This window comes from Myotis brandtii, unplaced genomic scaffold (genome assembly GCF_000412655.1).
Source record: "Myotis brandtii unplaced genomic scaffold, ASM41265v1 scaffold536, whole genome shotgun sequence".
Lineage (NCBI taxonomy): Eukaryota > Metazoa > Chordata > Mammalia > Chiroptera > Vespertilionidae > Myotis > Myotis brandtii.
This window is the reverse complement of record NW_005369967.1, coordinates 2791582-2809732: the sequence shown is the minus strand read 5'-3', so window position 1 is coordinate 2809732 and position 18151 is coordinate 2791582. Positions and strand designations below refer to the sequence as shown.

At 48.0% G+C, this 18151-nt stretch overlaps 1 long non-coding RNA gene across 3 annotated transcripts; it reads right to left on the bottom strand.

The window, feature by feature from the left end:
• Nucleotides 1–3231: 3231 nt before the first annotated feature.
• LOC106728114 lies at nt 3232–18141 on the bottom strand. 3 transcript variants are annotated; one of them, XR_001364371.1, is made up of 2 exons: nt 17977–18141; nt 3232–6641 (listed from the first exon to the last, which is right to left on the bottom strand). It is a non-coding gene; the product is annotated as an uncharacterized LOC106728114 (long non-coding RNA). The 3 variants fall into 3 exon arrangements; XR_001364373.1 differs by having other exon boundaries at nt 3232–5705; XR_001364372.1 differs by lacking the exon at nt 17977–18141 and adding an exon at nt 10592–11230.
• Nucleotides 18142–18151: the final 10 nt, after the last annotated feature.

The window sequence follows — 18151 nt, the reverse complement described above, 5'->3', positions numbered from 1 at the left end:
TCGGTTTTCCCTGCTGCTCTGAGGGCCCCGTGAGATGGGTCTTCGTGTTCCCCATGGCGCCTCACCCCTGTGGCTCATTGGGAAAAGGGTGGTTGCAAGAGAATCGTGAAATGATTGAATGGGTTTGGCGTTGGAGGCAAAGTTCCCAACCGTTTTTGAACCTTGGGCAAAGGAACATGTAATGGTGTTTTCTTACGCCCTGTAATGGAATCCCCTTGTGTTTAATTGCTTTAAGATATTTTTAGTGTAAATGTCAGGGTGCCGTCGGAACACACACCACGGGTCCCAGCTCGACCAAGAGGACTAACCACTGAGCTTGTGTTGGCTACTTCCTCTCTGTGGCCTTGAGTCGGAGCCTGTAAATGAGACAGTGTCAGCATGTCAGACCCCCACCTCCCCCCACCAGCCAAGGAGAGTCTACACTGGGATTGAGGTCATGATTTTAGGCTGAGATCTTGCGGGGAGGAGGAGGCAGAAAAGCAAGTGCTTTGAGAGTCTGGGAGAAGGCTGTGGCCACAGGAAGAATCCTTCCCCCCCCACCCCACCCCCCCTTTAGAATAAGCCAAAAGTGCCTGGTGAAGGGCTCCAGAAAACCCCTTTCATGCCTCACCCACCGATGATTTGCTGAACGCTCATTAAGGGGAAAACAAAGAGGTGGTTTTGTTTATTTATTTAAGAGGAAAAATAAATGAGCTGTGACAAAACAATTTGAAACCAGGCCCCTCTGAGACCTGGGCTTTCACTTCCTCGATGGGAAGTAAAACAGAGAATCGAATCCCCCTCCAAATAAAAGTGAAGTTAATAATCAGACAGCTCGAGCCCTGGCCACATCCTGTGTCAGCTCCCTCCCTCCCTTGGCTCACTGTTTATAGCAGCCGAGCCCTCCTCCAGAGCCCAGAGTGGGCTTAACTCTTTCCTCCCCTTCTCCGCACCGCCTCGGTGAAGCCCAACCCTGCTGTGAGGCAGGCGGGCTCCTCACATCCTCTGGGGCCTGCCCACGTGGGCCTGGCCCGCACAGGGCCCAGGGCCGCCAGCCTGCCTCTCAGCCTCTGACCCATGCCATGCATGTAGGAAACCCAGCTTAGTCTCCTGCTTGTCCTGCACAAAACCCAAGTGGGCACTGGAGGGCTGCACCCAGGATGGCTTCCCCTCTGCACCCCTCCAGGAAAGCCCTAGGGAAACCCATTCCTGCTCCAGATGTGGGGCCTCTGCTCTGTGCTCCCTCTGTAGCCCGGTGGTGTACAGGACCTGCTGTGTTTCCATGGAAGGCAGCACACATTTGGGGGCCTTTTGGTCTGTGTTCTATGCGTGTCTCTGAGCCGCTGCCTATGAAAACGTTACACTTCCTTTAGTGCAGTTCTTTCTCCCGGGCCTGGGGGTCATTGGTAGCACATCCCCATGGAGCTGAGGAGGAAGCCTTGCTAATACTGATTGAGGGCTTTCTACCTGCCAGTCCCTGTTGTAAGCAACAGCTCTGCCTGACAGAGCCACTGTCCTCCTCACCGTGCAGAGGAGGAAACTGAGGCACAGAGGGGGCAGTACCTTGCCCATTGTTACAAGGCTGGTCAATAGCAGAGCTGGGACTTGAACCCAGGCATTGTGGTTCCGAAGCCTATGCCCTTAGCTCAGCCGTGGGCAAACTACAGCCCGTTTGAAAAGAAAAAAAATAAAAAAAAAAAAAAAAAGACCGTACCCTTTTATGTAATGATGTTTACTTTGAATTTATATTAGTTCACACAAACACTCCATCCATGCTTTTGTTCCGGCCCTCCGGTCCAGTTTAAGAACCGATTGTGGCCCTCGAGTCAAAAAGTTTGCCCACCCCTGCCTTAGCCCCTGAGCTCTCAGCCACTGGACTACCTTCTGCTTATGTCCCCTCCTCCGTAGCCTGTGGGTTTCTCACCTGAAGTCACAAACACCCTCTTCTGGCTGAAACTTGTCTCACAGGAAGCCACTAACCAGTTGCCTGAGGCAAGTGGCAAAGACTTAGGGGCAGGCCGTGTGGGTCACCTGCCCGTCCTGGGATTCCTCCCTCTGCGCGCCATGGCGACTTAGATTTGTTCTGGGAAAAGTGTCTGTGGCCAGGTCACCTTGCCTGGCCATCTGGTGGGTCCCTGTGGCTGGGGAGGGTGTATGGTGCTGCCCCCTGCTGTCTGGAAGCCTTCAGGACCGCTTGCCCAAGGCTCAGGGGGGCAGGCCCCCCGAAGGTCCCTGTGAAGTGTGCTCCTGAGCCGGGCCTGCTCTTGGTCTGCGTACCCTGCACCCCCTGGCTCCATCTCTGGGGATGAGCTGATCTGCCAAAGGCCTGCTTTCTCGAAATGCCTTTCGCCATTCAAAGCCATGGCCCAGAGGGAGCTGTGCCCTATTTCTCATTTTCCAACTCATTCTTCACCCAGAGAGAGAGCAGCGTGGCTCTGTCCCACGTGGCCTGTTCCTCCTGAGCAGGGAGGGAGGAAGACAGCAGTGACTTCTCTGACACCTGAAAGGGCCGACATCCAGTAAGACGCCTGATCGAAGAGACCTCAGCGTGTGTGTGCCTTGACTCTTGTTTAAGTTAGATGTTTGATTCAGACAGAGCGCCCAAGATGGGGCGGCTCCACTGTGCTCCTCAGAGGCGAAAGGTCGACGTGTGCCAAAACCCCTCAAATCAGTGCTGACCAGCATCAGGGCACTTTACCCACATTTATCTCACTTACCATCACCCTAGATAATGGGGTCCGGGTGATTCCCCCCCATTTTCCAGTTGAGGAACATTGAAACCAATTTAAAAAATCATTTTCGTTGAGATTAAAAGCAGTGCAAGGTGGACACCAGGCCCTGGAATGTTTTTCCCAGTCTGAGAGGCCCTGAGGGGCAGGCACCACTCTTGGTCCTCAGCGTGACCCTGCGGGGCGGGGTGTCTTCCTGCCTGTTGTCCAGCCCTCCCCGGCGCCCGGAAGATCTCCCCACACAGACTCACCTGCTGTCCCAGAGCGCATGTCCTCAGAAGGTCAATACCACGTTGCAAGAACCACTGAGCCCTGGTTGGCTGGGTTGTTGTCCTGTGAGTGTGACTCCCAGTCAGGGTGGGTCAAGGTGTGTACAGGAGGCAACCAGTCAATGTTTCTCTCTCACATCGATGCTCCTCTCTCCCCCTTCCTCTCTCTCTAAAAATCAGTGAGAACGTATCCTCAGGTGAAGATTAAAAAACAAACAAAATGACAACAACAAAAACCCAGTAAGACCAGAATCTTTGAGTTAAAAAATTCTTACAGCTTTTATGAACTTAAAACATTTTAGTACAGAAAATTCCAAACATATACAGAAGGAGACAGCGTCGTATGGTGAAGCCCCATATGCCCATCACCGACATCACCAAATCCTGCCCACGCTTGTCCATTTCTATCACCATCTCCTTCCCTGCCGCCCAGGTAATTGTGAAGTAAATCCTATATGTCAGATCGTATCATGATCAGCATTTCCGTATGTATCTTCAAAAAAACCACATGAAACTTAACCACAGTATCCTTATCGCACCTAAAGTTTAATAATGTCCCCTAAATATTACCAAGATTCAGTTGGTGTTCACATTTCCGGAACATTTTAAACCTTACCCCTTTCTACTTTTTCAGAAAAAGCCCAGTTCTGAAATGAGAATTTCTCAGCAGTTGGCCACGTCCCTACAACCTAGCTCCTAACAGGACAGATCTGTGGATTTGGGCAGAAACGCCCGTTTGTTGAGTCTCTGAGGCCAGCAAGCCCGTCATAGCCTCGCCCCGTTATAGCTCTCGCTGGGTCAGAGCCGTGCGTACAGCGGCCCGGTCAGTTCACGGAGCTTCTCCGCAGGATGAGCACACGCAAGGGTGGGGCTGCAGCCCGCTGAGCTAATGCGGAGGGAGGGCTGCCCGCAGCCCCCTGCGTCCTCCCGCCCACGCGGAGCCCGGCTGCGAGTGGCTGTCCTTGGCTTTCTGCGCGCACTCCACCCGCCAGCTGCCTGGGCCTCCTCTGGGACCCTCTTCTCTCTCTTGCTCGGGATACTTGACTGTGTTCCAGGGACTCCGTGGAACCCCATTTGGTGGGGCCTCCAACCTTCTTCTTGGTCTTGCCAAGTCCCTGTTTAACATACAGCAACAGTTGACTAGGGCTACGTTTGGGAAGGGGGGGGGGGCGCGTGCACATGCCAAGTGCTTTGCTCATCTGTCCTTCCAGCAGCCCCAGGAGGTGGGTATTACTGTCACTGCCATTTCGCAGCGAGGAAGACTTAAGCAGGCAGGTAAGTCGGTCCCCTGCTTGCCGAGGAAGTGGCGGTGCCAGGATTGGCTGTGGTCAGCCTGAACATTGGGCGCTCTCTGTTGCAACATATCGGTTCCCAAATGTTGAGACTCGTCTAGCAAACTGCTAGGCAACTTGGCCGAGGCCCAGACACTTTAGCCTTTTGAGGACAAATCTTGACAAGTTGGGATCTGCAGTCACCATGCACTTTTCCCTGCAATGTTCTTCACATCTTCCAGAACAGACATAGTATGACTTATTATTATACACACCCTTATTAGGAGATTAGCTCAGTTGAATGGAATAAATTTTAGGTCATTCAGCCTCTAATTTCCTGGTTTGTCTTTTTTTTTTTTTTTTCATGGTTAAATAATAGTTTGAGTCATACAGTATATGACCGAGACAGGTTTGAAGGTTAGGAGGGATAGGAAGAAACTGGATTGAGTACCTGAGGCCACAACCTAGACAGGATCCCTTCTGCCTATTTCGCCACAATTTTTGATAGAAGGAAAATGTGACTTACAGAATCAGGGTCAAGTGACTTCAGAATTCTTAGAGGGAGAAAGGCTGGCACAGGCGCCGTTTTCTTTGTCCCAGTCGATCAGAGTTCAGCCCGAGTGGCGTCCCCTTGGCTGAACTCTGGAGGAGCAGTTTCAGGTGGCGAGGGAGGCTCGGACCCCCGGCCATGAGGAGCCCGCCCCGCCCACGGGGGAAGGCCTGAGCACACCACGACTGGACACTAACCCAGACTCACTTGCATTTTCACTGCCTTTGCTTCTCGATTTTGCCTTGGTTTGCTTCAGCTTTCTCCCAACTCCTGCTGCCCTGAAGAAACAGAAGAGTGGGCAGAGGGGGATCTGACTAAGTAAGGGGCTTGGCATAGCCCAAGCAAACACAGAGAAGAGTGGCAGTGGCCAACCCACAGGAGGAGAGGCAGGAGAGGCTGGAAGAGGCCAAGCAGACACAGGGAAAGGAACCAGGACCTAAGCGCTCACGGAGTTGATGGACACAACGTGAACTTCACGTACCTGTTGGCCAATTATGGCAATGGGAAAGCCGTGGCTATCTGTAGGTCTCCTTGGCAATGCCTGGAAATTAATTTAAGTCATCTAAATTGTTTTCAAAAGTAGCACTTGCTGGGACACCTCTGGCTTTGTGTAGAGTTGGGCATGCCAGTCTTCCAGGATGCCCTGCTGTTCCGGGATGGCGTATCCATGGGTGGGGTTAGCCCTGGTGCAGGAGAGGTGGCTGGGTAAGCCGCTCCCTGGAAGATGCAGAGCCAGTAACAAGGCTCTGTCACACCTATGGCTTCTCCTGCCTGCACGGGCTCCTCCTGCTCAGGCTCTCCAGTGAGCCTGCCGGGGGCACCATGATGGGGGGCACCATGATGGGAGCCACCAGGCTGGGGTGAACTGATATGGTCTTGGCCTTGTCCAGGAAGATCAGTCCTCACTCTGCAAAATACCAACAGCTGGGGTAAGTTGGGAGAATTGTAGGAAAACCAAGGGCAAGAAGGAAAGCTTGCTTTTCTAGGGCTGTCCTTGCTCTGTGTTCAGAGGAGCCTGAAATCCACAAAGAGCGGTCAGACTCAGAACTAATGAGTGTGGTTGGTTGAGGGTCAACACAGTTGTTGTTAAGTTCATCGCTGCCTCTTTTTCTCTCCTGGGTCTCTCTTTTTTCTGGTGTTGTTTGCTTTCACATACTTCTCTCTTTGCAGAATATTTATAACTGCCCTCTTCTTCTTTTTCGTTCTCAATTCCCCTCCCCACCCTACTCTGCCTTCTTAGCGTAACTTTTCCCTTCTCTTGGCCTTCCTTGTTTTACATCTGGATTCCCGGATGGTTTATTCTGTCTGTTTCCTGAATCTCTTTCCTCTCCTATTTCTTATAACCTCCCCCGCTTTCCTTCAGCTTCAATTCTTTCCCCTAAAGACTTCCTTGGGCCACACAGGCTTTTATTCTTGTTCATCTGTTGAAGCAGTGCTGGCAAGAAGGCGGCCACAGCCGGCAGGCGGGGCCGCGGTGGCAGCGAGGACCTGGGTGTCCTTGGAAGAGGAGCTCCCTTCTGGAGAGGGGGCCCCCCCGTGAGGGTGGCTATGGCTGCCAGGCCCGGCCCAGGGCTGGGGCAGATGGTGTTTCCTCCACGTTGTGTGGGCCTGGGCCCCATTGCTCATGGAACCTGCCCTTCTCTGGGTGTCCAGGTGGGGGACTCACCAGGTTCCCCCCAGAAGGGCTGGGGCTCAGGGGCGGTGCACCCCCTGGGCAGGTGTCGCTGGTAAAGCTCTGGGCTGGGGGTGGGATGATTTGCTGCCTGGGGTCAGCTTCTTGGGGGAGTCTGGGTACCCCCTGATCCTCCCTGTCTGGCTGAGTTGGCCTGGGCATCTGGAGGATCTGGTAGGGAGGCAGAGGCAGGTTTCCAGCACAAGATCCTTCCTCCCAGCAGCGCCCACCCCCGGGCCAGTGGGCGTTGTCCGGACACAGAAAGAATGCAGGACGACGCTGATAACTGTGAGGTACCTTCAAGGTTCTTGGCCACTGGGGAGCACCACAAACCCCACCTGTGGGAGGTCCTGAGGGTCAGCCCTGGTACTGATGGAAGCAGGTGGCACTTCTCAATGGGTGTGGCGGCAGAGAAATCCTAGAAGTGGCCGCCGCTCCCCTCCTTGTCTGGAGGGGTGGGGAGGGGATGAGGAGTGTCCTGGCTCTGCTCCCCAGCTGTCTGAGGCAAATCGACTGGAGTCCATCTGGCTGTGCCCCCAGGCGCAGGCTTGCTTCCCACCCTGGGGCGTCAATGCCACTGGGCGCTGGCTGAGTCCTTAGCAGGCCCAGCCGAGAGCAGGGAGAGGAGAGCAGCGGATGTCATGCTCTGCCTGGGGCACACCTGGAGCCAGCTGCGTCCTGGGGCAGAGGGGCCCGAGAGCACCAGGTGGACGCCCGTGGGCTGTACTCTTTTCCTTGGCCCTGGATGCCTGCGGCCACAGGCTTCTCTGGAAGTGCCCTCAAGGGCCCCCTCGCCTTCTCCACACCTTGCTCTTTGGCCAGGTCCCCTCCTTCCTCATCATCATCTTCATTAATGCACCACGTTCTCCGCCACTTTAGAAAAGTACTATTGATGACATAGAAGCTTGAGAGAAATCTTTGCTTATATTTAATATTCTGTTTACAATTTACTTATGTTCTAAGACTTCAACCCTGGAGTCCAACTCTTAGAATCCAGTATTTTTTCAAACATTTATTTTTTATTTTCTTGATATGTTTTTTATTGATTTCAGAGAGTGAGAGGGAGGGAGGGAGAGAGAGAGCGAGAACGAGAGCGAGAGAGAGAGAGAGAGAGAGAGAGAGAGAGAGAGGCAGGCATCAGTGACAAGAGAGAATCATTGGCTGCCTCCTGCATGCTCTACAATGGGGACTGAGCTCGCAACCCAGGCATGTGCCCTGACCGGAAATTGAACTATGACTCCCTGGCCCATAGGTCAATGCTCAACCACTGAGCCCCTCCGGCCAGGCCAATTCTTTAAGACTCTAGAACCACAGACCCAGGAGTCCCCAAGCCCCTACTCCTGGGCCTTGTGGGTTTGGTGTGTCTGGTTCCAGGGTTATCTTAGACAGGAAGACCGGTAAGGGAACTGGTGATGCCTTTTTTTCTAAGTTCTTCCCTCAACTCTGCCAGGAGCCGCTGGGAGTAAGGACTGGCCACTCTGATGTAGGAATTCAGGTGGAGATGAGGATCCCAGCCACCTCTTGCCTTTTCCACCTGAAGCCAAAGCACAGGCCCCTTCAACCTGCGGTCTCAGCGCCGCCTGGTTCCTGCCACCTCCCTCTGCCTTCCCTCTTCCCACGCACCACGTTGTATAAATATTTACACCCCCGGGCTGGCAGGCATCTCTCTCCAGCTGCTTCCCTGTCTCTGGGAGAGCTTGTTCTCTCCCTGAACAGCTGCAGCAGATCTGGTTGCCTTTGGTCAGACGAGGGCAGGCCCTGGTTTGGGGCCTGCAGGCCCCTGGGGTGGAGGGTGCAGTTGGCGGGAGAAACTCAGATCTAAAGAAGTCACAGGGCTGTGGCAAAGATCCCTCCTCGCTCTTCCACCGGCTGCCGACGTGGCCACCCTCCAAGAGCCATCTGATCCCTGCGCTGGCTGAGGAGGTGGGTCCCGCTTCTCAGACAACAGCTCCCCAGGGCGGGGTCTGCCCCACTCTGGGCTGGAGGACCATTCCAAAGCAAACTGGCTGGTGGGAGGACGGACAACACAGGAACGTGGTTTCCTTGTGAGGACTTTACAGTTTACAGGCACGTACTATACCCTTGTTTACACTGAAGCAGACTCCCCAGTTTGGACAAGAACCCCCTGGACATTCTTCCTGGGCCTCTCCCAGCTCCTGATCCAGGCATCTTCCCTCCCACCAGCCTCCGTGCAGTGTACCTGGGGGTGGGGGAGGGGAGAGGACAGATGCTGCTTCCCCTGTCTTCTTTGGTGACCCAGGAAGCAGGAGTTTGCCAAGGAACCAAACCAGCATTTGTTAGGTTCCCCTGGGCGGGGCGCTGTGGGAGGTACTTCCCCATATTCTCAGGCGATTATTCAAGGCTTAAGCCCAGCTGAGTCCTGAGCTTCCTGGTGCGCCTCCTCGGCCTGCCCTCAGATGGCGGCCACAGAGCAGCAAGCTCCTGGGCCAGAGTCCAGTCTTTCTCTGGTCCTTTCAGGCTCAGCAGGCACCTCCTAGAGCCAGCCAGGGGACCCTGACCTCACCTGCCTGCAGTGGGCGCTGGCCACCTGCTGCCACCTCCCCTCCCGTGCCTCAGTTTCCCCCACATCTGTGGGAGGTAATTAATCTGTGCTCCACAAAGCACTCCAAATTCAGCACAAGAACAGGTTTTTAAAAAACAACATGGTGGGCCCTAGCCGGTTCAGCCCAGTGGATAGAGCGTCGGGCCTATGGATGGAAGGGTCCTGGGTTCCGTTCCAGTCAAGGGCACGTGCCCGGGTTTGGGGCTCAATCCCCAGTGAGGGGGGTGGGGGGGGGATGCAGGAGGCAGCTGATCAATGATTCTCTCTCTTCATTGATGTTTCTCTCTCTCCCGCTCCCTTCCTCTCTGAAATCAATTAAAAAAATACATTTAAAAAACAAAACAAAACAAAAAACAATGACATGGTGGTTTCATGTCCCTCCGTTTGCTCAGATGGGGCAGGGGTGGGCGTGACAGAGAGACTGTTCAGGTATCAGGCACGAAGAAGAAGGTGTGTCCAGTGCTTTGGGGAAGCTGAGGAAAAGGAACACAGGGATAAAAAGGCCTGGATTTCATATTCAACAACCCAACATTCAAGTAGTGGAGCCATTGGGGTGGAGCTGTGCGGTGGGGAGGGGGTTCTGGTGGGGGCTGGGGACAAAGGCTCCCGTCTCCCTGACCCACACTTGTGCCAGAAAGAAAACAGATTCAATCGAAATCTCAATTTCTCTCCCCTCTTCATGCTCAGACCCCTTCTGGGACTAGGAGGAAATCTGGTGTCCAAGGTGCCTGCCTGAGGCTGCAGAGACAGCCCTGGCCCAGAGCTTGGTATTCAGTGGCCAGAGAGCCGTGGGAAGGTGGGACAGGGGAGGAGAGGGCTGGATGTGGCCTTGGGGGGCAAGGTGAGAACCCACAGCTCAAGCCATGCAGCTGTGAGATATTCCTGTTGCTTGCCTCCCCACCCCTAAAAGGTAAAACAAAACCCAAATAAAAGCCTGACCTGGCAGATATTAATACCCCAGAGCCAGGGCTGGTGTGCAAGCCGCCACCCCCTTCTTCCCCCTTCTGTTTCTATAAGCGGCTGAAATAAATTTAGCGAAACAACCCCACCCGTCTGAGGACCTACGATTTCAGAGCAGTGGGACTCTTTCCCCTGAAAGCCCCTGTATTTCAGAGCTGAGAGCTTTTTGTTTAAATTCCCTTTGGGAATGGAATGCTCTCCATCTAAAATAATTATTTTACTGCACTCATCCATTCCTCATAGATAAACGTTTTGACACGGGATGGCTTGCTAGAAAGCTGACCTATAGATGCTCCACCGCTTAAAATTGTCAACTCCGTGGGGCCGATGGCTAGTTGGATCCGCTGGAATATTTATTGTGAGGTCATTTTTCGTGACATCTGTACATGTGAACATGCACATTTCTCTGTTGTCTGTCACACAGAATAGTGGTTAAGGCTAAGTTACCAAAGTAGAGAATTACTCATTGAGGGCCTACTGTGTGTTAGGCATTGTGCCAAGCACTGGGGGTTGAGTTGAGAATGGAGAGAGCCTGCTCTTGGAGCATACATCCTGGTGGGAAGGGAGATGTCAAAAAACCCGACAACGAACATCATACTTAATAGTGAAAGACTGAATGCTTTCTCCTGAGACTGCCATCAAAGCGAGGGTGTCACTTTCACCATGCCATTTAAGATCATATCGGAAATCCTAAACAGGGCAATAGGGCAAGAAAAAGAAATATGTATAATATTGAAAGAAAGGAATTAAACTATTCCTATTAGCAGATAATATGAGTGTCCATGATAAAAAACAAAGCGAACATGTAAAAACAAAACTTAAGGAATGTACACAAAAACCTTATCACTAAAGTGACTTTATTAGATTATAGGATACAAGGTCAATGTGCAAAAAGCAACTGTATTTCTATACACTAATAAAGAGAAATTGGAAACTGAAAATTAAAAAAATTACAATAGTTACTCCCTCCCAAAAAATATTAGGCATAAATCTAGCAAAACATATATAGTATCTGTATGCTAAAAACCACAAAACACCAATTAAGGAAATAAAAGAAAACCTAAATAGATATACCATTTTCATGGAGTAGAAGACTCAACATTGTAAAGATGCCATTTCTTCCTGAATTGATCTATAGACTTAATGCCATTCTAATAAAAATCCCAGTATGACTTTTTTTTTTGTAGATATAGACAAGCTCGCTCTACATTTATATAAAAAGGCAATGGAACTAGAATAGCTAAGACAATTTTGAAAATTAAGACTAAAGCCTGAGGAATTACACCACCTGATTTTAAGACTTACTATAAAGCTACAAGAATCAAGACAGTGTGGTATTGGCAAAGGAATGGACACACAGCTCAGTGGAACAGAATAAAGAGACTCATTCCAGTATGGCCAACTGATTTTTGGATAGGTGCAAAAATAATTCAATGGAAAAATGATAGTCATTTCAATAAACGGTGTTGGGATTGGACATCCATAGGCTAAATAAATAAAAATAAAAATAAATGAACCTCAACCTAAATTTCACATTTTACATAAAAACTATCTTCAAATGGATCACAGATATTAGTGTAAAACATAAACTACAAAACTTTTAGAAGAAAACAGAAACTCTTAATGACTTAAGGTTAGGCAAAGAGTCCTTAGACATGACACCAAAAGCATGATGCAGAAAAGATAAAACTGATATATTAGACTTCATCAAAATTAAAAACTTTTGCTCTGTGAACATACTTTGTTGAGAGAATGAAAAGATAAGATACAAACTGCAGAAAATATTTGCATATATTCTGGATACAGTTGACAACAAAACTGTATCCAGAATATATAAAAAACTCTTAAAACTCAACAGTAAGAAAACAACCAATCAATTAAAAAATGGCGAAAACACTTGACCAGACATTTCACCAGAGGACATAGAGTTGGCAAATGAGCTTATGAAACATATTCACCATCATTACCCATTAGAAAAATGCAAATTAAAACCTTGAGATATCATAAAGTGAAATAAGATACCACTACACACTTACTGGAATGACTAAAATAAAAAGTACAGTAATAAGTGCAGGTAAGTATGTGGAGCAACTGGAAACTCTTAGATGTTGCTGTTGGAGATGCAAAATGGTAGATCAACTCTCAAATATGATTTGGCAGTTTTCTATAAATTTCAATATACTTTTTAAAAAAGTTGTTCTTTTGGAACCTGCAACCGAGCGAGGTACATGCCCTTGATTGGAATCAAACCTGGAACCCTTTGGTCCGCAGTCCAATGCTATGTACTGAGCCAAACTAGCTACTTTTTTCTTTTTTTTTAATTTCAGAGAGAGAAAGGAAGAGGGAGAAGGAGAAACAGAGATCGGCTGCCTCCTGCACACCCTACTGGGAATTGAAATTGCAATCCAGCGGATGTGCCCTGACTGAAATCAAGGTTCCTTGGTTCCTTTCCAGTCAAGGGCACGTGCCCGGGTTTGGGGCTCAATCCCCAGTGAGGGGGGTGGGGGGGGGATGCAGGAGGCAGCTGATCAATGATTCTCTCTCTTCATTGATGTTTCTCTCTCTCCCGCTCCCTTCCTCTCTGAAATCAATTAAAAAAATACATTTAAAAAACAAAACAAAACAAAAAACAATGACATGGTGGTTTCATGTCCCTCCGTTTGCTCAGATGGGGCAGGGGTGGGCGTGACAGAGAGACTGTTCAGGTATCAGGCACGAAGAAGAAGGTGTGTCCAGTGCTTTGGGGAAGCTGAGGAAAAGGAACACAGGGATAAAAAGGCCTGGATTTCATATTCAACAACCCAACATTCAAGTAGTGGAGCCATTGGGGTGGAGCTGTGCGGTGGGGAGGGGGTTCTGGTGGGGGCTGGGGACAAAGGCTCCCGTCTCCCTGACCCACACTTGTGCCAGAAAGAAAACAGATTCAATCGAAATCTCAATTTCTCTCCCCTCTTCATGCTCAGACCCCTTCTGGGACTAGGAGGAAATCTGGTGTCCAAGGTGCCTGCCTGAGGCTGCAGAGACAGCCCTGGCCCAGAGCTTGGTATTCAGTGGCCAGAGAGCCGTGGGAAGGTGGGACAGGGGAGGAGAGGGCTGGATGTGGCCTTGGGGGGCAAGGTGAGAACCCACAGCTCAAGCCATGCAGCTGTGAGATATTCCTGTTGCTTGCCTCCCCACCCCTAAAAGGTAAAACAAAACCCAAATAAAAGCCTGACCTGGCAGATATTAATACCCCAGAGCCAGGGCTGGTGTGCAAGCCGCCACCCCCTTCTTCCCCCTTCTGTTTCTATAAGCGGCTGAAATAAATTTAGCGAAACAACCCCACCCGTCTGAGGACCTACGATTTCAGAGCAGTGGGACTCTTTCCCCTGAAAGCCCCTGTATTTCAGAGCTGAGAGCTTTTTGTTTAAATTCCCTTTGGGAATGGAATGCTCTCCATCTAAAATAATTATTTTACTGCACTCATCCATTCCTCATAGATAAACGTTTTGACACGGGATGGCTTGCTAGAAAGCTGACCTATAGATGCTCCACCGCTTAAAATTGTCAACTCCGTGGGGCCGATGGCTAGTTGGATCCGCTGGAATATTTATTGTGAGGTCATTTTTCGTGACATCTGTACATGTGAACATGCACATTTCTCTGTTGTCTGTCACACAGAATAGTGGTTAAGGCTAAGTTACCAAAGTAGAGAATTACTCATTGAGGGCCTACTGTGTGTTAGGCATTGTGCCAAGCACTGGGGGTTGAGTTGAGAATGGAGAGAGCCTGCTCTTGGAGCATACATCCTGGTGGGAAGGGAGATGTCAAAAAACCCGACAACGAACATCATACTTAATAGTGAAAGACTGAATGCTTTCTCCTGAGACTGCCATCAAAGCGAGGGTGTCACTTTCACCATGCCATTTAAGATCATATCGGAAATCCTAAACAGGGCAATAGGGCAAGAAAAAGAAATATGTATAATATTGAAAGAAAGGAATTAAACTATTCCTATTAGCAGATAATATGAGTGTCCATGATAAAAAACAAAGCGAACATGTAAAAACAAAACTTAAGGAATGTACACAAAAACCTTATCACTAAAGTGACTTTATTAGATTATAGGATACAAGGTCAATGTGCAAAAAGCAACTGTATTTCTATACACTAATAAAGAGAAATTGGAAACTGAAAATTAAAAAAATTACAATAGTTACTCCCTCCCAAAAAATATTAGGCATAAATCTAGCAAAACATATATAGTATCTGTATGCTAAAAACCACAAAACACCAATTAAGGAAATAAAAGAAAACCTAAATAGATATACCATTTTCATGGAGTAGAAGACTCAACATTGTAAAGATGCCATTTCTTCCTGAATTGATCTATAGACTTAATGCCATTCTAATAAAAATCCCAGTATGACTTTTTTTTTTGTAGATATAGACAAGCTCGCTCTACATTTATATAAAAAGGCAATGGAACTAGAATAGCTAAGACAATTTTGAAAATTAAGACTAAAGCCTGAGGAATTACACCACCTGATTTTAAGACTTACTATAAAGCTACAAGAATCAAGACAGTGTGGTATTGGCAAAGGAATGGACACACAGCTCAGTGGAACAGAATAAAGAGACTCATTCCAGTATGGCCAACTGATTTTTGGATAGGTGCAAAAATAATTCAATGGAAAAATGATAGTCATTTCAATAAACGGTGTTGGGATTGGACATCCATAGGCTAAATAAATAAAAATAAAAATAAATGAACCTCAACCTAAATTTCACATTTTACATAAAAACTATCTTCAAATGGATCACAGATATTAGTGTAAAACATAAACTACAAAACTTTTAGAAGAAAACAGAAACTCTTAATGACTTAAGGTTAGGCAAAGAGTCCTTAGACATGACACCAAAAGCATGATGCAGAAAAGATAAAACTGATATATTAGACTTCATCAAAATTAAAAACTTTTGCTCTGTGAACATACTTTGTTGAGAGAATGAGATACAAACATACAAACTGCAGAAAATATTTGCATATATTCTGGATACAGTTGACAACAAAACTGTATCCAGAATATATCTTAAACTCTTAAAACTCAACAGTAAGAAAACAACCAATCAATTAAAAAATGGCGAAAACACTTGACCAGACATTTCACCAGAGGACATAGAGTTGGCAAATGAGCTTATGAAACATATTCACCATCATTACCCATTAGAAAAATGCAAATTAAAACCTTGAGATATCATAAAGTGAAATAAGATACCACTACACACTTACTGGAATGACTAAAATAAAAAGTACAGTAATAAGTGCAGGTAAGTATGTGGAGCAACTGGAAACTCTTAGATGTTGCTGTTGGAGATGCAAAATGGTAGATCAACTCTCAAATATGATTTGGCAGTTTTCTATAAATTTCAATATACTTTTTAAAAAAGTTGTTCTTTTGGAACCTGCAACCGAGCGAGGTACATGCCCTTGATTGGAATCAAACCTGGAACCCTTTGGTCCGCAGTCCAATGCTATGTACTGAGCCAAACTAGCTACTTTTTTCTTTTTTTTTAATTTCAGAGAGAGAAAGGAAGAGGGAGAAGGAGAAACAGAGATCGGCTGCCTCCTGCACACCCTACTGGGAATTGAAATTGCAATCCAGCGGATGTGCCCTGACTGAAATCAAACTGACAACCTCCTAGTGCATGGGATGTCACTCAACCAACTAAGCTAACTGGCCAGGCAAATTTCAATATACATTTACCATATGACTCAGCAATTCTGCTCCTAGTTATTTACCCTAGAGCAGTGGTCGGCAAACTCATTAGTCAACAGAGCCAAATATCAACAGTTGAGAGCCAAATTTTTTAAACTTAAACTATATAGGTAGGTACATTGTTATTAACTTAATTAGGGTACTCCTAAGGCTTAGGAAGAGCCACACTCAAGGGTCCAAAGAGCTGCATGTGGCTCGCGAGCCGCAGTTTGCCGACCATGGCCCTAGAGAAACAAGAATTTATGTTCCTGCAAAAATCTATACACAAGTGTTTACTGCAACTTTATTCTATATGGCCCCAAACTGGAAATAATCCAATGTCCTCCATCAGGTGAATGGATAAAAAACTGGTGGTATACACATATAGTGAAATATTATTCTTCAATTACAAGGAATGAACTATTAATACATGCAACAACACGCATAAATCTCAAAAGGCATTATATTGTGTGAAATCATGCGGACTACATGATTCCATTTATCTGGCATTCTGGAAAAGACAAAATTATAGTATGGAAAACAGAGCAGTGGTTGACAGAGTAAGGGATGGGGGAGGATATGACTACAAGGGGTGATGGGACTGTTCTGTTTCTGGATCATGGTGGTGGTTATAATGAATCTATTCCCATGTTAAAATTCATAGAATTATATATCAAATAACGGTCAATGTTATTATATGTTAAGAAGTAAAGTTTGTAGGAATGTATACTCACAAACCGAATGAAATAACTACTTTGAAGGAATTAAACATTCCATGTGGAGATAAGAGAGAAGGCTGATAACCTTGCCTTGATGGGGGAAGAGGAACAGCAAGAATGGTACCAAGAATGGTTGAGGAAGTGATGCTTGAGCTAGGTTCTAAAGAGTGATTTAAAATTGATTTGGGCCAAAGGAAGCTCCATTCAGTAGAAGAAATAGCATGTGTCAAAGCCCTGGGGCAGGAGGAAGGACTATTCATTTTCATCTGAAACTGAGAGCACAGGTGTGCCCCTCACCAATGGGAGAGGTAGTGATGGGAAGAGGCGGAGGCTAGAGCAGTAAAAGAATTTCATTGTTACAAAGTGAACATAATTAAAGCATAATGATTAATCACAAAAACAATATGTAATTATATATGTGTTTTCCGATGGTCTTAGGCGACCCCTGTGAAAGGGTGGTTTGACCCCCAAAGGGGTCGCGACCCACAGGTTGAGAACCACTGTTTTAGGCAATTGTAACACAAAATCAGACCTAGGTTTTGAAAGAGATCACTTGCACTGCCATATGGAGAAAGGTTTGAGGATGGGGATGAGGCCTAACCAAGTATGCAGGAAACGTGGAGTTGGAAAGTACCCCTAAAATAGAGTTTCTCAATCTTGGTACCACTGACATTTTGGACCAGAAAAATCTTTTTGTATGGGGGGCAGCCTCGGGGCCTGCCTTATCCAGGGCTGGGGGTGGGGCCAGAAAGTGATACAGATCAAAGTTGTCAGCTGACCATTTGATGACATCTATACTGAAGAATCCTTTTGCAAAATGCATACCCCAACCCGAAGTTTTGTGATATCATGAGGCCCGGAGAATGGTTTAGTTTACATACAGTGGCTAGGCATATTAAAGATTTCAGCTAGACATGAAGCCAGGCACTTTACCGGCCAATTTTAGGCCTATTATTATTATTATTATTATTATTCCCATTTTAGAGATGAGGACACTGAGGCTTTGGTCAATGTCTTGAAAAGTCACAAAGACAATATCTCGCTCCAGAATGGCCCAACTTTAAAATCCGGGACCACAGATTCTCAAATCTTAGTGTTTGAGTCACTGGTAGAAAGTTTACTAAAATGCCGATTCCTGGCCCCACCCCAAAGCGTCTGATTCACTGGGCCTGGGTCCAAGCTGAGGAATCTGCATTCCCCAAGCACTAGTTAAATCTAAACCAGGCACCTGACAGCTCTCGGCCCTCCCTCTCCTCTAACCCAGGGATTCTGCGTCTGTCCCAGGGTCTCAGGTAGCAGAGGTTGGGGGGAAAGGGCGGGGCCAAATCCGAAGAATTTGGGGGATTTTTGCAAATGACCTGGAGCGGGGGAAGAACTGTAACATCGCGGGGCTCTAGGAAGGAAGGTCCTGCGCTGCCACCAGGGCCAGGAGGGGGCTCCGGGGAGGGAGTGGCCTTGAGGGCGCTTGGTGAAAAGGCCCAGGGTCCAGGCCCCGGGGTCAGCGGCCCAGTGCCCCACACGCTCACCTGCCTCGAGGTGCGCCCAGGGTCCAGACTGGTCACTGAATAGATCCGTCGTGTTTCCCTAATTCCGAGGACTTTCACTTTCCCCCTCTGACAAAACCTGGTCCCCCCAAGCCAAAAAGACCTCGCTAGCCCTCCCCTCGCGGAGACCGGCTCCCAGCGCGCAGGGAGGGCAGGG